General features: G+C 52.5%; 1 pseudogene; it reads right to left on the minus strand.

Moving 5' to 3' along the window:
- Positions 1-19,117, minus strand: part of LOC137306478 (glycogen phosphorylase, muscle form-like) — a 53,093-nt pseudogene that overhangs the window by 11,763 nt on the left and 22,213 nt on the right.

Here is a 19,117-nt window from a genome sequence, read left to right on the forward strand (position 1 = left end):
GTGAACTGGACACCGGCAATAGCCGGTACCTCAGAGAGAAGAGGAGTACGGGGACAGAATTAGGGTGTGAGAAAATCAAAGGGCCCACTAATTAATTCACACAGAGGGCAATGGACGGCTGGTTGGCCAGGGAGGGGTATTTTAATTTAGGGAAGAGCGGGGTGCCTTTGGCCCCATCCTGCAGGCCCCTGGATCAGCTAGCTTTGAGCTGGGGGATACTCACGGTTATACATGGTGATGATGTGGAGGCAGTTGAGCAGCTGCCGCTTGTACTCGTGGATCCGCTTAACCTGCACGTCGAACATGGAGTTGGGGTTAATCTTCACCTTGTACTCCTTCTCCAGATACACCGAGAACTTCAGCTTATTCTCCTGGAATACAGTAAACCGGAGCCGTTCACATACCCACTCACCGATAAATCACAGAGTTCACAGGTCGGTGTTTCTGCTCCACACGAGCCTCCTCCCTCCCTACTTCATCTCACCCTATCACCATATCCTTCTATTCCTTTCTCCCTCATGTGTTTATCCAGCTTCCCCTTAAATGTATCTATGCTATTTTCCTCAACTACTCCTTGTGGGAGTGAGTTCCACATTCTCACCACTCTCTGGGTAAAGAAGTTTCTCCTGAATTCCCTATCGGATTTATTAGTGACTATCTTATATTTATGGCCCCTAGTTCTGGTCTCCCCCACAAGTGGAAACATCTTCTCTACGTCTACCCTACTGAACCCTTTCATTATCTTGAAGACCTCGATCAGGTCACCCCTCAGTCTTCTCTTTTTCGAGAGAAAAAAGCCCCAAGTTTTTGTTTCATTTATTCATTATCAGGATGTGGGTGTCGCTGGCGAGGCCGGCATTTATTGCCCATCCCTAATTGCCCTTGAGAAGGTGGTGGTGAGCTGCCTTCTTGAACCGCTGCAGTCCGTGTGGTGAAGGTTCTCCCACAGTGCTGTTAGGAAGGGAGTTCCAGGATTTTGACCCAGCGACGATGAAGGAACGGCGATATATTTCCAAGTTGGGATGGTGTGTGACTTGGAGGGGAACGTGCAGCTGGTGTTGTTCCCATGTGCCTGCTGCTCTTGTCCTTCTAGGAGATGGTTGGAGCTGCACTCATCCAGGCAAGGGAAGAGTATTCCATCACACTCCTGACTTATGCCTTGTAGATGGCTTTGGGGAGTCAGGAGGTGAGTCACTCACTGCAGAATACCCAGCCTCTGACCTGCTCTAGCAGCCACGGCGTTTGTGTGGCTGGTCCGGTTGAGTTTCTGGTCAATGGCGACCCCCAGGATGTTTATGGTGGAGGATTTGGCGATGGGAATGCCACTGAATTCCAATGCCAAGGGGAGGTGGTTGGACTCTCTCTTGTTGGAGATGGTCATTGCCTGGCACTTGTGTTGAAATGCCCTAGAATTACAGTGCAAGGTATCTGCCGACAGATGTCCTCAGTGAGCTGATATAACTCTGGTGTTACGCAGTATTACAGCATTTCAATCTATGCTACGGATCCCACAGCTTTTGCAAAACAATCTACAATGAAGACGGTAACTTTCACGGCCAATCGGAATGCTCTTGAAAAAAATGCCCTAGATATAGGAGTTCGTCGTTCAGAAGGTCATGGGTTCAAGTCCAGAGACTTGAGCCGATAATCTAGGCCCACAGTACAGAGGGAGTGCTGCACTGTCGGATTTCAGATGAGATGTTAAACTGAGGCCCCGTCTGCCCCTCTCAAGTGGGCATTAAAGATCCCACGGCCACTATTGGAAGAAGAGCAGGGGGAGTTCTCCCCGGTGTCCTGGGCCAATATTTATCCCTCAACCAACATCACTAAAACAGATGATCTGGTCATTATCACATTGCTGTTTGTGGGATCTTGCTGTGTGCAAATTGGCTGCTGCGTTTCCTACATTACAACAGTGACTACACTTCAAAAGTACTTCATTGGCTGTAAAGTGCTTTGGGACATTCCTGAGGTCGTGTAAGGTGCTGTAGAAATGCAAGTTCTTTCTATCTTTAAGTACATATATAAGTAACGTCTTTACGACTCACCGAGGCACAAGAGTTTGAGCCTCGAATGTGCCCCTTTGTACATAAAAAGGAGAGAAGAGTTTGATTACCTGTTTGACTTTAGCTACGGCCCGGATGAATCCTTCATCGTTAACAAATGCTAGCAGCTTCTTCAGCTGATCCAGGTCGCAGATATAATCTTCACCAATTTTCTGAGGAGGAAAATGAGTGAGCTGTCAGTGCCTCACTTTGCCAGGCGGGGGGCCCTCGTGCTTGGAGTGCAGAAGGAGCAGGGAATAATCGCAGTATTATTCGGTTAGCGGGAATGTTGGCGAGAGTATTATAATGTTGCAGTCGCAGATACCAGGGTGGGGAAGTTTTACCCTAACAAAACTGAGATCAGGTGCAATGCTGGTTTTACAACCTATTTCACTCTCCGTTGAAGTCAGTGGAATTTAATAATGGGCTGGGTTTTGTACCCCGTGAGTTAGGTTAAAACTACCTCCGAGATGTCAACTGTGGCTCAGTGGGTCTCTCTCTCCCTCTCTCGCCTCGGAGTCAGAAGGTTGAGGGTTCGAGCCTCACTCCAGAGACTTGAGCCCATAATCCAGGCCGACGCTCCCAGTGCCAGTACTGAGGGAGTGCTGCACTGTCGGAGGTGCCGTCTTTCGGATGAGACATTAAACCGAGGCCCTGTCTGCCCTCTCAGGGTGCAAAATATCCCACGGCCACTAATTGAAGAGGAGCAGAGGGAGTTCTCCCCGGTGTCCTGGGCCAATATTTATCCCTCAACCAACATCTAAAAACAGACTACCTGCTCATTTATCACACTGGTGTCTGTGGAAGCTTGCTGTGCACAAACTGGAACATAGCAACAGGAGGAGGTCACTCAGCCCCTCCAGCCTGTTCCACTATTCAATGAAATCAGGGCTGGTCTGTATCCTAACTCCATCCACCTGCCTTGGTTCCGTAACCATTAATACCCTTGCCTAACAAAAAAAAATCAATTGGCTGTTGCATTTGCCTACATTACCACAGTGGCTGTGAAGCTCTATGGGACGTCCAGAGGACATGAAAGGCACGACATAAATGAAAGGCCCTTATTTCTGTACTGCCCACAGCTGGCGCCTGCAGGCTGAAGTAAATGGAGGACTAATCTAGTGGCTGTTAAACCTATAACCACTCTGATTACCTCTCCAATCAGCAGCGTGGTGGCTACTGAACAGCTGACGAGGGGATGCAACGGTTCCTGGATTATTGGGATGGGGGAGAAGAGAGGGGGTGAGAGAGAGGGAGAGAGAGAGAAGGTGCGGGAATGTTGTCAGTCAGCAGACCGGGGCTGAATGGAGGCGAGGTTTGTCGAAGACATATATCTCCTGCCTCTCTTTTGAGGGGGCGTTCTCCCGCTGGGGTACAGTTCCATAGGGGTCAGCAGACCCGAGTGGCTATTCAACCGCGGGGGGTTTACAGCCAAACTTGCTCTTGCTCAACACCCACCATCCAGTGATATGGGGGGGGGGGGGGCGGAGGCAGGAGGGAGGAGATTGTGATCAGGAACGGGAATCCTGGTTGATTTATCTCTCCAAGAATGACTGAAGCCAAGTCAAGTGTAGCTCCAACCAGCCCCCTTCCCCCCACCCACCAACTATTGCTGCCCCTGCAGAGCTCCCCGAACCAGGAGAATTGGATCAGAGATCTTCCTAGCTTGCATCGCCTCCGCCCCGTGTTGCCCGAGCCCAGTTAGACCCCGACTCTGAACCCCGGCCGAGCGGAGGGTCCGGGGGGGGGGGGGGGGGAGGTTACCTCAGCGATGATGTCAGCAAGGCCGGAGTTACACAGCACCAGCCAGCGGCGCGGGGTGATCCCATTCGTCTTGTTCTGGAACTTCTCTGGCTCGTTCTCGTAGAAATCTTTGAAGCTGGAAGAAGAAGCAGTGATTTTAAATACGGAGTCATCGACACCACTGTGTTTTGGAGGCTGGGCGGGACTTACGGCAAACGCGCCCTGCCTCACGGCCGCCAAACACGCCCCGCCTCACGGCCAGCAGAGTCCATTTAAACAGAGTCTCCACGAACTACAGCAAACAGAACTACAGCAAAGTCTCCCGATAAAAGCAGGATTATTTCTCCAGCAAATTGCAGGGAGGGGAGGATAGTTACACAATACAAATTATGTGCGTGAAATCAATCCCAGTCACTGACAGCAGTGCGGTCTCCAGGCGTGACGGATGGGGGAATTACCCAAACGTTTCCATTCTGGCCGGGATTTGTAATGTCACTATGTGCAGCCTTTTAAATAAATACTTTGTTGCAGGGATCACTGGGTAGAAATCCGGCTGATTTTTATATTCTGCCCTTCCCTGCTTCCGGGGAACTGAGGCCAAATGAAGGCCCCTCCCCACTCCCACAAACAGCTACACAGCCTGAGATCAGCCAAGGACTGAACTTGCTACCTCCTGCTCTGCATGGCTCAGGGTTAAAGCGGGTGCTGCCATTACAACACAGCCCCATGTGGCCCAGTGGGTAACAGGCCAGAGTGCTGGTGTGCAGGGCAGAGGCACGCACCACGATTTTAAGGGGTGGGGGGGGGGGGAAAGAGGGGGTGTTCCCGAGCACCAAAGCAGGCGGCGAACCCGGGGACGTAGAGGCCCGGCCGACATTGGCCTCATTTCCATACATTTTCCCGGAGTCCTGTCCAGCTCTTGGCGGGGGGGTAAATCGGGAGCAGCCCGGGGCAAAAAAAAAGAGGCCCAAGGCTTCCTCGGGAGGCCTGGAGAAGCACTCCTTGCCCACAAGGAAACATAAATTTAATGTTAAAATCAGGGCCCACGCACATGGAACCCACACCGGCTGCATGAGGGACCCTTATAGAGGTGTTTGATCCATTCTGACACAGCCTGGCCGTCTGATGTTGCTTCTCCTCCCCTCCCCTCCAGGTCAGCTGGATCGTTCGATCAGAAAGTCCCAAAACGGAAAACACGGCCCCCAAATTACTTGTTTCTTTACAAAACAGAGGGCTGTTTAGCTCTGTCTCTCGTGGTGTGCAGGTGTTAATTATTATGGAAGCTTAGCAGCAGCAGAACAAACCACGTCAGACCAGCTGCGAGCCCAGGATTTGGTCCCACCCGTGCACTGACCCCAATTTTTCAGCTGCCCAGCTGCCTCGACGTTCGTTCAGGAGACCGATTTAGATCACGGCACATTTAGCCTGACACTGGGGGGATTAGGGGACTTGGGATAGTGGCTCTGCTACCAGGAAACAGACTTCAACTCCTCAAAACCAACACGGGAAAACACAAAGTTCTTTCAGTGAAGTTGGGGGGGGGGGGTGGGCGGTGCTGGGGAATGGAACACATTCCATATCAGGCATCAAACACTCCCAGGGCAGGTACAGCACAAGTTAGATACAGAGTAAAGCTCCCTCTACACCGTCCCATCAAACACTCCCAGGGAAGGGACAGCACGGGTTAGATACAGAGTAAAGCTCCCTCTACACTGTCCCATCAAACACTCCCAGGGCAGGTACAGCACGGGTTAGATACAGAGTAAAGCTCCCTCTACACTGTCCCATCAAACACTCCCAGGGCAGGTACAGCACGGGTTAGATACAGAGTAAAGCTCCCTCTACACCGTCCCATCAGGCACTCCCAGGGCAGGTACAGCACAGGTTAGATACAGTAAAAGTGTCTACACTTCAAAAGTACTTCATTGGCTGTAAAGCGTTTTGGGACGTCCTGAGGTCGAGAAAGGCTCTGTATGAATAAGTCTTTCCTTTCTCCTTGATTTACCTCCTCTTCCCTCGTGTTCCGTCTAGCCTCCACCTGAGCTGATCACCGAGCAGAGCCTCACTCAATAAATGATGTTTCTATCCAGCCCTGTATTGCGTCCCGTTTATAAGCCGGGGGGAGGGCTGTACCTTGCGGAACTTACACGGTTTTTTTCAGGATCTCGGAGTGAATGCGTGCGACTCCGTTGACGGCGTGCGCGCCAACGATGCACAGGTGGGCCATGTTAATCCTCTTGGGATCTCCCTCCTCAATCAGGGACATGCGACGCATGCGGTCGTGGTCTCCTGGGTACTTTTTACCGACATTCTGTGGGGGTTAATCAGAAACCGCGTGTGACACCTCCAACGCCTGAAAACAATATCCCCTCACAGAGGGGCAGTCCCAGAGAAGCCCCCACCTCCCCTCACAGAGGGGCAGTCCCAGAGAAGCCCCCACCTCCCCTCACAGAGGGGCAGTCCCAGAAACACCACACACTCCCTGAGGGGCAGTCCCAGAGAAGCCCCCACCTCCCCTCACAGAGGGGCAGTCCCAGAGAAGCCCCCACCTCCCCTCACAGAGGGGCAGTCCCAGCGAGGCCACACACCCCCTCACAGAGGGGCAGTCCCAGCGAGGCCACACACCCCCTCACAGAGGGGCAATCCCAGCGAGGCCACACACCCCCTCACAGAGGGGCAGTCTCAGATCGGCCACACCCCGAGGGTCAGACCCAGATAGACCACACCCCCCTCACAGAGGGGGCAGTCCCAGGTCGGCCACACCCCCCTCACAGAGGGGGCAGTCCCAGGTAGGCCACACCCCCCTCACAGAGGGGGCAGTCCCAGGTAGGCCACACCCCCCCTCACAGAGGTATTAAGGGTTATGGAACCAAGGCAGGTGGATGGAGCGAAGATACAGATCAGCCATGATCTAACTGAATTGCGGAACAGGCTCGAGGGGCTGAATGGCCTCGTCCTGATCCTATGGGAAACCCGTAGCCGCCACTTGGCAGTGGGTCCGAGGACCACAGATAAGGCTGGGAATTCAACGGGTAAAAGGGGTAGAAACAGTGGGTGAGATCCCAGACACGGTCGGAGAACATAAACCACATCAGCGCTCAGACTGCCCGAGGGAACCGGCCAGCGTCCCGGGTACGAAGGGCTGGGCTCACCTCTAGGTGCCTCCTGTTGATCTCGTAGATGATGGACAGGTGTCGCGGCAGCAGCAACTCGAAGAGGTGCACGGGCCAGCGCTCCAAGGCTTCCGGCAGCACTGTGTGGTTGGTGTAGGCACAGGTGCGGTTAGTCACTTCCCAGGCCTGGAGCAAGTACAGAGGCAAATCGTTCAGGCGTTGGGCATTCTGCCAGCGGGGCTATCCTGCAGCTTCTCATGTTTAATTTATACAAGGTGCTGGGTTTATTTAGGATATTGTCACTTATGCCTATTGCCCTTATGTGGAGGTATTACAGGATATTACAGAGAGTTTAAAGCACAGAAACAGGCCATTCGGCCCAACAGGTCCATGCCGGTGTTAATGCTCCGCACGAGCCTCCTCCCTCCCTACTTCATCTCACCCTATCAGCATATCCTTCTATTCCTTTCTCCCTCATGTGTTTATTTAGCTTCCCCTTAAATGTATCTATTCTATTTGCCTCGACTACTCCATGTGGGAGTGAGTTCCACATTCTCACCACTCTCTGGGTAAAGAAGTTTCTCCTGAATTCTCTATTGGATTTATTAGTGACTATCTTATATTTATGGCCCCTAGTTCTGGTCTCCCCACAAGTGAATGCATTTTCTCCACGTCTAACCAAGCAAACCCCTTCATAATTTTAAAGGCCTCTATCAGGTCACCCCTCAGCCTTCTCTTTTCGAGGGAAAAGAGCCCCAGCCTGATCAATCTCTCAGGATGCCATACATCCTTTACCTCTAATATAAGTTTGAGGACTGGGAAACACTGAAAACATTTGGTGAATACTCTTCATTAAACCAAGTCAATGAGATAATAAAATACAACCCCTTAATGTCCTGTGTACGACATATAGGTACCAATTATACTCACATACCGAGGACTCCTTCGGGAGATCGCAAGCCTGTTGTCTTGACTGCTGACGCTCGCCTCGGCAAAACTAGATGGGAGTTTCCCAGGGGCTCCAAAGTGTTGTATTTTTATAGTTTAATTATGTCGGATAAATGTGGGTACCGTGTGTCGTCACGTTCTGTTGATACAGCTTCTCTCTTATCTCTTCCAATCTTTATTGCAAAAGGATCCATCTAGACTGGAGTTCCTTTCTCACACTCCCCCCTGCCTGTCTGGTACATTTGCGTCTCTCTGAAGGGCGTTTTAACCTTACAGTACTCTAGCTCAATATTCTATATAATGCCAAATAGCTTGTTCTATTTAATAATGTATACGTGCCTATCCTTACACAAGACATTGGTTCGGCCACAATTGGGAGTATTGTGTGCAGTTCTGGGCATCCTGTAATAGGAAGGACAGTAGTGCCGTGGAAAGGGGGCCGTGAAGATTCACTGGAATGATTCAAGGAGCGAGAGGTTCGAGTTAAGAAAGAAAATTGGGCCTTTTCTCACTGGAGGGTCATGACGAAGGGGGACGATCGAGGCAATGTTTCCACACAGAGGGTTAATAGAACGTGGAATGCTTCACCACGTGGGGGCTACTGAGGCAGAGACTGGAAGGATTTGAAAATATAGGTGGCTGACAGCGGATTGTTCACTATTGAAAAGGTGTCCTGGGCTAACATTCTTCCCTCAACCATCACCAGCAAAAAAAACAGATTGACTGCTCATTCATTCATTTGCTGTTGGTGGGATCTTGCTGTGCGCAAAATGGCTGCCACGTTTGCCTACTTAACAACAGTGAGCGCACTTCAAAAGTAATTCACTGGCTGTGCAGTGCTTTGGGACGTTCTGGGGATGTGAAAGGCGCTGTATAAATGCGAGTTCCTTCTTTCTCTACTGAAATAAGGGTATTAGAAGTTGCTAATTGCAGTCCATACCTTCTCCCAGCTCAGGTGTTCAACATCAACAAGTACCCTCATCAGCTCTGGGATGGCCAGGGCAGGATGGGTGTCGTTCAACTGGATGGCAACCTGCAAAACAACGTGAAAATGAGTGTGAGTTCACAGTAAGTCAGAAGGTCGTGGGTTTGAGCCCCACTCCAGAGACTTGAGCCCCATAATCCAGGCCCGACACTCCCAGTGCCGGTATTGAGGGAGTGCTGCACTGTCGGAGGTGCCGTCTCTCGGATGAGACGTTAAACCGAGGCCCCGTCTGCCCCTCTCAGGTGGATGCAAGAGATCCCATGGCACTATTTCGATGAAGGGCAGGGGAGTTCTCCTCAGCGTCCTGGGCCAATATTTATCCCTCAACCCACATCATTAAAACAGATTATCTGGTCATTGTCACAGTGCTGTTTGTGGGATCTTGCTGTGCACAAATTGGCTGCTGCGTTTCCTACATTACAACAGTGGTTACACTTCAAAAGTACTTCATTGCTGTAAAGTGCTTTGGGGCGTCCTGAGGTCATGAAAGGCGCTATAGAAATGCACGTCTTTCCTTAAGTTACCAGCTGAATCCATTTACACCCCACAGCAGTACGTGGTAACTGGTGTGCCTGGGAGTATGGGGAGCTGTTTTAAATACTGCCACAATCCAGGCGACTCTTGGGGGACACTTGAGAGAGCAGAGGACTCTGCCTGTTGCCACGGTGACACGGCACACGCCGCTGCCACGGAACGATGGGATGTAGACTAGATGCAACCAGATAATGTAGACCATGACTGGCCGTTTCACCTCGCTCAGAGCAGTCGTAAAAGAGGACACGGCCTGCGCTTGAAGGGGGTAAATTCAAAACTAATTATCGTTGTATTATGGAACGACCAGGATGGTAGAAGGCGAACTAGATGGTCCATGGTCTTTTGTGGTCCAGCAATTCCCACGTAGGTTGAACCCTCCCTCCCTCACATGCAGGTGCCCACATGGACACACTCAGGCTCCAATTCAAGGCCAGCACCCAGTAGAGAGCAGGCCTTTACCCAGTGATGGGGCAGCAGGGAGAGGGGACGTGCCCGAGCAGCTTACCTTATCGGGGAAAGCATCGAACGTGGTCCGGACGGGGTCGCGGCTGCCGAACTTGGAGGACTTGAAGCGGCGGATGACGTCTTGCAGGGTGGCAGCGACCACAAAATACTCCTGCTTCAGGCGCAACTCCTTCCCCTCAAAGAACTGTGGGGAGAGAGGGAGAGTGCGTGAGAGGGTGCGAGCGAGGGAGGGAGTAGGTGCGAGTCCACGTGCGAGCGAGGGAGTGTGCAGGTGCGAGCGAGGGCATGTGCGAGGGAGGGAGGGAGGGAACAGGAAGAAGTGAGGGAGTGTGATGAATTGAGAGGGTGAGTGGGGGAACGAGTGGGAGGGAGGGAAAAAGAGGCAGTGGCGGGATAATTTGGGGCAAGAGGATGATTGAGGTAAAGAGATTGTGAGGGAGTAATGCAGAGAATGTGTGTGAGAGAAAGAGAAAGCATGAGTGTGGGAAACAGAGTGTGAAAGAGCTTGAGACAGTGAGCGAATCAGAGAGAGCGTGAGGTAGGGAGAGTGGGACCAGTCTCTACCCAACCATTTAAAAAACACATTCCTTAAAACGCTCATCAACGTCCTGTGAACTCAGGGGCTTTCTGTAGTGCACAGGGTGCGAGAGGGAGGATATCTCTCTGTGCTGCACTGCATGTACTGTTGTAGGTTTCTGACCAACCCTGTTGTTAAGAGGAGTTGAAGAAATCTGAGAAATGTGATTCACCGTCAGGAAGAATGGGACTGATCAGATACACAACAGGTTCGATGCAGTTGTGAGCTCCCTCTACACTGCCCCGAACCCCTAGTATGCCAGTAACACAATCTGCCCTCATGGTTTGCCGCGGTCAGAGAGAACAGTTTGCTCATAAGCCGCGGGAAGTTTCGTGCTGCGCTCTGGTTTCTGCAGCCATGAGCAGCTGACACGTCCCCGGCTGCCCTCCGGGGGTTAGCGGAATCCCAACGGTCTGTACAAATCTGGAACTCACGTTGTCGTTGGGATAGAGAACGCGGGAGATATTCTCAGCCAGGTTCCTGTCGAGCACGGCCTGGATGTAGCCACCGACATTGACTGAAACAGGAGAGAGAAAAGAATGTGTGTGCAGAATAACACGGACACCACCCCGTCCTTGATCTTTCACACCGCTTATGGTGGGACCACAGAAATTAAAGAGTCCATTCAGCCCTTCGTGGGTGCGCCGGGACTAGCTGTTCAACTGGATCCATTTCCTCTAATCTCTCCCCCTATCCTTTTTGCGTTCCTCATCCAAGTCCCTTTTAAATGATGATCTAATCTCTGCCTCAATAGCCCCTTGAGGTAAACGCACTAAGTTAAGGAGGACCGGGGGTCACAATCTCAAGTAGTACAAGGCCAGATCGAGGTGGGATGTCAGGAGGTGGTTCTTTCCCCAGACACTAGCTCCTGGAACAGGCTGCCAGCTCGTGCGGCGGAGGCCCATTCGCTGAATTCCTTCAGGCGAGAGCTGGACCTGTTTCTGGCTGGGGCGGAGATCGCCTCTTACAAAAAGGAAAGTAATGCATAGAATTATCAGGGCCAGAGTGATCTCCTGGACCAGTTTCCGTCGCCAAAGTAGGGAGGGGGGCGCGGTTTGGAGAGGAATTTTGTTTGACTGGTCATTTCTCCAGTTAATCTGAACTGGCCATCCTTTCGTCCCACTGAAGCTAACTCGTTTCCAGTCCAACATACTCATCTTTCAATCCCCTTTCTCTATACCTACTGCCAATGTGACTAAGTTAGGATCACTTTTTACCAAGCTTGACAGCAATTTGCCTGCTCGATCGAGAGAGAGAGAGAGATCAAAAAAAAGGACACTCACAGTCCTCCAGTTTAAACTCGTTAGGCGCTTTGGCAGACCACAGCCTCATGGTGTTCACTGTGTTATTCTTGTAGCCTGGTACTGGAGTATCGTATGGCAAAGCCAGGACAACCTAGAGCACACAAGGACAGGGTTACAGCCCCACACACTGGAGCATAGGAAAAATCTAGTTTATATAAGGTGATACACACGGCCCCATCAAACACTCCCAGGGCAGGTACAGCACGGGTTAGAGACAGAGTAAAGCTCCCTCTACACTGTCCCATCAAACACTCCCAGGGCAGATATAGCACGGGTTAGATACAGAGAAAGCTCCCTCTACACTGTCCCATCAAACACTCCCAGGGCAGGTACAGCACGGGTTAGATACAGAGTAAAGCTCCCTCTACACTGGCCCATCAAACACTCCCAGGGCAGGTACAGCATGGGTTAGATACAGAGTAAATCTCCCTCTACACTGTCCCATCAAACACTCCCAGGGCAGGTACAGCACGGGTTAGATACAGAGTAAATCTCCCTCTACACTGTCCCATCAAACACTCCCAGGGCAGGTACAGCACGGGTTAGATACAGAGTAAATCTCCCTCTACACTGTCCCATCAAACACTCCCAGGGCAGGTACAGTACGGGTTAGATACAGAGTAAAGCTCCCTCTACACTGTCCCATCAAACACTCCCAGGGCAGGTACAGCACGGGTTAGATACAGAGTAAAGCTCCCTCTACACTGGCCCATCAAACACTCCCAGGGCAGGTACAGCATGGGTTAGATACAGAGTAAATCTCCCTCTACACTGTCCCATCAAACACTCCCAGGGCAGGTACAGCACGGGTTAGATACAGAGTAAATCTCCCTCTACACTGTCCCATCAAACACTCCCAGGGCAGGTACAGCACGGGTTAGATACAGAGTAAATCTCCCTCTACACTGTCCCATCAAACACTCCCAGGGCAGGTACAGTACGGGTTAGATACAGAGTAAAGCCCCCTCTACACTGTTCCAACAATGTACTCCAACCCCAATCTCAGAGGAATTACCCTTTCTGGGCTTAGTTGGTAACACTCTCACCTGTGACTCAGAAGGTCGTGGGTTCGAGCCCCACTCCAGAGGCTTGAACCCATAATCCAGGCCGACACTCCCAGTGCAGTACTGAGGGAGTGCTGCACTGTTGGAGGTACCATCTTTCAGATGAGACGTTAAACCGAGGCCCCGTCTGCTCTCTCAGGTTGACGTAAAAGATCCCACGGCCACTATTTCGAAGAGCAGGGGAGTTTGCCCCGGTATCCTGGCCAATATTTATCCCTCAATCAACACCACTAAAACATCTGGTCATTATCCCATTGCTGTTTGTGGGATCTTGCTGCAGGCAAATTGGCTGCCGCGTTTCCTACATTACAACAGTGACTATACTTCAAAAGTACTTCATTGGCTGTGAAGTGCTTCTGGACGTCCCGAGGACATGAAAGGTGTTGTATAAACAGTTCATGACCCAGTACCATTCAGCATGCTTCCTGCTTATGGGTGGCATCGCTTGTTTGTGCCTGGAGGTCGGGGCCAGCGCCCTCTTACCTGAGTGTCCACCCATTTGATCCCCTCGGGCGTGTGGTCCACTCGGCCGTAGAAGTTGACGGGGATGGTGTACTCCGGGCGTGCCTTCTCCCAGGGATTGCCGTACCTCAGCCAGTCGTCAGCCTCCTCCACCTGTGAACAGAGTGCCCGGTCAGAGAGGGGACAGTCCAAACCACGGGCCTACCAATAGACAGCGAGGAGTCGCCCCCCGGCAGCGACAAGGCCCAAAACAACTATAACCTAGGGCTAGCGAGGGGGTGGGTGCAGGAATTGCAGCCAGGGTCCCTGTTCCTGATCACCACCCGTTGATTCTCACTCCCACCCCAAAGTCGCACTCCAGAGACTTGAGCCCATAATCCAGGCCGACACTCCCGGTACCAGTACTGAGGGAGTGCTGCACTGTCGGAGGCCCCGTCTGCCCTCTCAGGTGGATATAAAAGATCCCACAGCCACTATTGGAAGAAGAGCAGGGGAGTTCTCACCGATGTCCTGGACAATATTTATCCCTCAACCAACATCAAAAAATATAATTAACTGGCCATTTTTGGTTTGTGGAATCTTGCTGTGCACAAATCGTTTGCCTCGTTTGCCTACATAACAGCGAGTGCACTTCAAAAGTAGTCACGGCTATGGGCCATCCCGAGGATGTGGAGGGCGCTATATAAATACAGGCACATTCTTGCCCTCCAGTACCTTGCCCGTGTATGAGCCCGGTTGGGGAGTTAATCATCACCCCCAAGCCCAAGCCTGTCCCCCGACCGATGAACGCACATGGCAGTGGTGTGGGGGGGGGGGCGGCCTCAGGATGGGGAGAGGGAGGCACAATGTATAGCAAACGAGAGCCAGTGTGGTGGTTGGTTTTCGCCCTCCACAGTCCAGGGACACTAGGACCCAGCCATCCCTCCCCTGCTGAGATTGAACCAGAGATCATACATAGAATTTACAGCACAGAAACAGGCCATTCGGCCCAACAGGTCCATGCTCCACACGAGCCTCCTCCCTCCCTACTTCATCTCACCCTATCAGCATATCCTTCTATTCCTTTCTCCCTCATGTGTTTATCGAGCTTCCCCTTAAATGTATCTATTCTATTCCCCTCAACTACTCCTTGTGGGAGTGAGTCCCACATTCTCACCACTCTCTGGGTAAAGAAGTTTCTCCTGAATTCCCCATTGGATTTATTAGTGACTATCTTATATTTATGGCCCTCTAGTTCTGGTCTCCCCCACAAGTGGAAACATCTTCTCTACGTCTACCCTATCGAACCCCTTCATAATTTTAAAGACCTCTATCAGGTCACCCCTCAGTCTTTCCTGATAATTATAACCTCTCAGTTCTGGTATCATCTTCGTAACTCTTTTTTGGCACCTTCCAAGGAGTCCTTGGGCCTGGAAGGGGGCGGGGGGGGGGGGGCGGCGGGGAGGGGAAAATGGAAGAGGAAAGATAATAAATGAGGCTCGGAAACAGTGGCAGAGTTCAGACTGTCCCTTTGTCCTCTGTGACAATAACAGTCCTGGAGAGCCACACACACAGGGCTAACGGTGCGTGACTGGAGAATGGGCCACGGGTGGGGGGGTGCAGCTCCGACCGGCCTTTGGTTTGTAGAGCTGTGTGGCGGAACACTGCCGGGCTTGGTGATCAATACACAGCCCCCTCCTCTTCCCTCTCCCACCTCCGTCCCCCTCCCACCACCGACAGATCTAGAACGTGCTTCAGTGACGCTGCAGCCAGGATGTGTCGCATTGCGGCCACGGGGTTTGTGTGTGTGTGGGGGGGGACCTGGGGAAAGACAGCCGTTTCCCTGGCAACGCCGCAGGTTGCCAGACTGAGAATGCAATGCAGCAAACGGGCGGCTGACAGGCCTTTTTTTTTTGGTTTGTTGTTTCCAAAGTTTGTCGTGCAGCCAAGTCCTCAACACAGTGGGGCGGGGGGGGGGGCGGTGGAGCGGAGGAGGGGGCAGGTGCCTCGCGATGGTAAACCTCAGAGGGGAAACTGCGTTAGGGTTAGTGGGTCCCCGTGTCCAAAGGTCTGTGTAATACGGACCCCCCGACACACCAAACCGGCTCTGGCACAGTGAGGGCTGTCGGGTTTGTTGTCCCACCATTCGGGGGGTTGTGGGGGGGGGGGGGGGGGGGAGCAGCAATGCAGCAGGTTGCTGTCTCCCAGGACAGGCCCTTTATATCTGGCACTGCAGCCATCAGCAGTGCGAGGGGAGGGGGCAGGCCAGTCCGCCGTCAGCCTCTTCTCATGTAAGGAGGACCCGGTGCCGTTTTAAGTCAGCGGCACACAGGATTCGGAGCGCGGAGACACCAGGGTGGCCAGCAGGCTCAGGGCGCCAGTCCTGGCACTCACCGGTGTTGTACCGCTCAACAGGCACCCGAGGGAGGCACAAAAACAATTCAAAGGGAGATGGGAGCAAAGGTCTCCACATAGGCAGGGGGCAGATTGTGGAATTCTCCACTGCAATCCAAATCCATCAGTTCTTTTGAAAGGGAATTAGTCGTTTAAAAATATTAAAGGGTAAGGAGAGTGAGGGGGAGAGTGGGATTAGACTGGGTGGGATATTATAGGGTACGGGGAGTGAGGGGGAGAGTGGGATTAGACTGGGTGGGATATTAAAGGGTACGGGGAGTGAGGGGGAGAGTGGGATTAGACTGGGTGGGATATTATAGGGTACGGGGAGTGAGGGGGAGAGTGGGATTAGACTGGGTGGGATATTAAAGGGTACGGGGAGTGAGGGGGAGAGTGGGATTAGACTGGGTGGGATATTAAAGGGTACAGGGAGTGAGGGGGAGAGTGGGATTAGACTGGGTGGGATATTAAAGGGTGTGGGGAGTGAGGGGGAGAGTGGGATTAGACTGGGTGGGATATTAAAGGGTACGGGGAGTGAGGGGGAGAGTGGGATTAGACTGGGTGGGATATTAAAGGGTACGGGGAGTGAGGGGGAGAGTGGGATTAGACTGGGTGGGATATTAAAGGGTACGGGGAGTGAGGGGGAGAGTGAGATTAGACTGGGTGGGATATTAAAGGGTACGGGGAGTGAGGGGGAGAGTGGGATTAGACTGGGTGGGATATTAAAGGGTACGGGGAGTGAGGGGGAGAGTGGGATTAGACTGGGTGGGATATTAAAGGGTACGGGGAGTGAGGGGGAGAGTGTGATGACACTGGGTGGGATATTAAAGGGTACGGGGAGTGAGGGGGAGAGTGGGATTAGACTGGGTGGGATATTAAAGGGTACGGGGAGTGAGCGGGAGAGTGGGATTAGACTGGGGGGGATATTAAAGGGTACGGGGAGTGAGCGGGAGAGTGGGATTAGACTGGGGGGGATATTAAAGGGTACGGGGAGTGAGGGGGAGAGTGGGATTAGACTGGGTGGGATATTAAAGGGTACGGGGAGTGAGCGGGAGAGTGGGATTAGACTGGGGGGGATATTACAGGGTACGGGGAGTGAGGGGGAAAGAGGGATTAGACTGGGTGGGATATTACAGGGTACGGGGAGTGAGGGGGAGAGTGGGATTAGACTGGGTGGGATATTAAAGGGTACGGGGAATGAGGGGGAGAGTGGGATTAGACTGGGTGGGATATTAAAGGGTACGGGGAGTGAGGGGGAGAGTGGGATTAGACTGGGTGGGATATTAAAGGGTACGGGGAGTGAGGGGGAGAGTGGGATTAGACTGGGTGGGATATTAAAGGGTACGGGGAGTGAGGGGGAGAGTGGGATTAGACTGGGTGGGATATTAAAGGGTACGGGGAATGAGCAGGAGAGTGGGATTAGACTGGGTGGGATATTAAAGGGTACGGGGAATGAGCAGGAGAGTGGGATTAGACTGGGTGGGATATTAAAGGGTACGGGGAGTGAGGGGGAGAGTGGGATTAGACTGGGTGGGATATTAAAGGGTACGGGGAATGAGCAGGAGAGTGGGATTAGACTGGGTGGGATATTAAAGGGTACGGGGAATGAGCAGGAGAGTGGGATTAGACTGGGTGGTTTGTGGAGAAAAATTAGTGTCAAATCTGGAACATTCTGTGACTCTTCGAAAGTGCTCTCTCCAGACACAAGCCAAGTTTCAAAGAAGTAGATCACGTAATCCAGGCAGACACTGCAGTGCAGAGGGAGTGCTGCACTGCCTACATTACCGCACTTTGAAAGCACTTCATTATACGTGAAGCACTTTGGGACAAGCTGCTTTATAAGTATGAGCTCTTTCTTGCTTGGGAGGAGCCGACTGCACAGCAAGAGGGGGCGATGCCGGACGTGAGGTGTGGTGGGGGGGGAGCAGCAAACCAGAGGGGGAGAGACAGGGAAAAAGAAAAGGAACAGATGGAGAGAGTGTTTCTGCAGAAGGGAGAAGCAGTGGTTGATTTAACACTGCTGGGGTTGAGGGGGAGGGGTATAGCCCTGATCATCAACTTAACCACCACCTGTTGGTTCCAGGGTTACCACAGCGACCTTTAGGCCCCAAAAGTTCAAATTGTTCCCATTTGATCTTTAACTGAGTCCTACGAATATGATCAGGGAAGGCAGGGGGGCGGGGCTCATTCAGTGCCTCTCTCTCTCTCACACGTCACCTTTTTTGAGTCTCTATTTTAAATCAGTATCGCTATGGTCATCATTTCTTGGTCAAGTTCCAATCATTTGGAGCTACTCTTTCCTCCTCCTTCTCCTCCCCGCGTGCTCATGGTGCTGAAATCACGACTCGTTATTTTAAATCCCCCGCAACGGTCGGGAGAGGGGGGGGGTTATAATTTCAAAACTCCAGAACCGGACCCCCAGCCCGCCTCAAAACACGCCCACTTTTCCGGTCGTAACAGAGCAGGTTTGAGGCGGGTCTGTCATTTAAATGTGCTAATGAGGCCGCCTGCCTCTAATTTTAAACAGACTTTTTTCAGATTTAAAGGCTGCGGGCCGGGTTTCTCGGGGCTCGGGAAACCCGGCAGCTGAAGGGAAGCGAGAACGGCCGGATCCAGCGGTTGAGTGGCCTTTCCAGCGCTGCGGGTGGGCCAGGAGGAGCAGGAGTGCTTGCCCCCCGGCCCCTCTCGCTAACCCTGCCTCCCTCCCCTCTCCCTGTAATGATCGGGACCGTTGTATCATCTCCTACTCTAGTGTGTCTGTGATTCCCTCCCCCCACCACACTGACCTCCTACTCTAATTCATTCTGTCCCAGACTTCAACACTGAAATGCCTCCCCTCCCTCAGACTTCTCTTCCTCCGACAGCCCTCGAGCTGCTTTTAAAACCCAAGCTTGGGGTTGCCGAATTGTTACTTCTTGGTTCACCTCACCTCCTCTACTTTTCTCCCCCCCCACCTTGCTGGTGTCCTGCACTCTGGGCCTTGTCCAAAGGCTTCTCAATGTAGAAACTCAGATTGGTACAAATTCAAATTATTCGGAGTTACTCACCTGCCACCCGTTGGAAATTTTCTGGTTGAAGATGCCAAACTCGTACCGGATTCCGTAGCCGTAGGCAGCCAGCCCCAGCGTCGCCATGGAGTCCAGGAAGCACGCTAGACACGAGTAAGAGCTGGTCAGTCATTTCAGGATTTGCATCGACCACACAGTGATGGGACGGGGGGTCAGTGTCTGTGATTACCCCACACACAGTGATGGGACGGGGGTCTGTGTCTGTGATTCCCCCACACACAGTGACGGGACGGGGGGGTCTGTGTCTGTGATTCCCCCACACACAGTGACGGGACAGGGGGGGACGGGGGGTCTGTGTCTGTGATTCCCCCACACACAGTGACGGGACGGGGGGTCTGTGTCTGTGATTCCCCCACACACAGTGACGGGACGGGGGGTCTGTGTCTGTGATTCCCCCACACACAGTGACGGGACGGGGGGTCTGTGTCTGTGATTC

This window comes from Heptranchias perlo, chromosome 43, assembly GCF_035084215.1.
Source record: "Heptranchias perlo isolate sHepPer1 chromosome 43, sHepPer1.hap1, whole genome shotgun sequence".
In the NCBI taxonomy this organism is placed as follows: Eukaryota; Metazoa; Chordata; class Chondrichthyes; order Hexanchiformes; family Hexanchidae; genus Heptranchias; species Heptranchias perlo.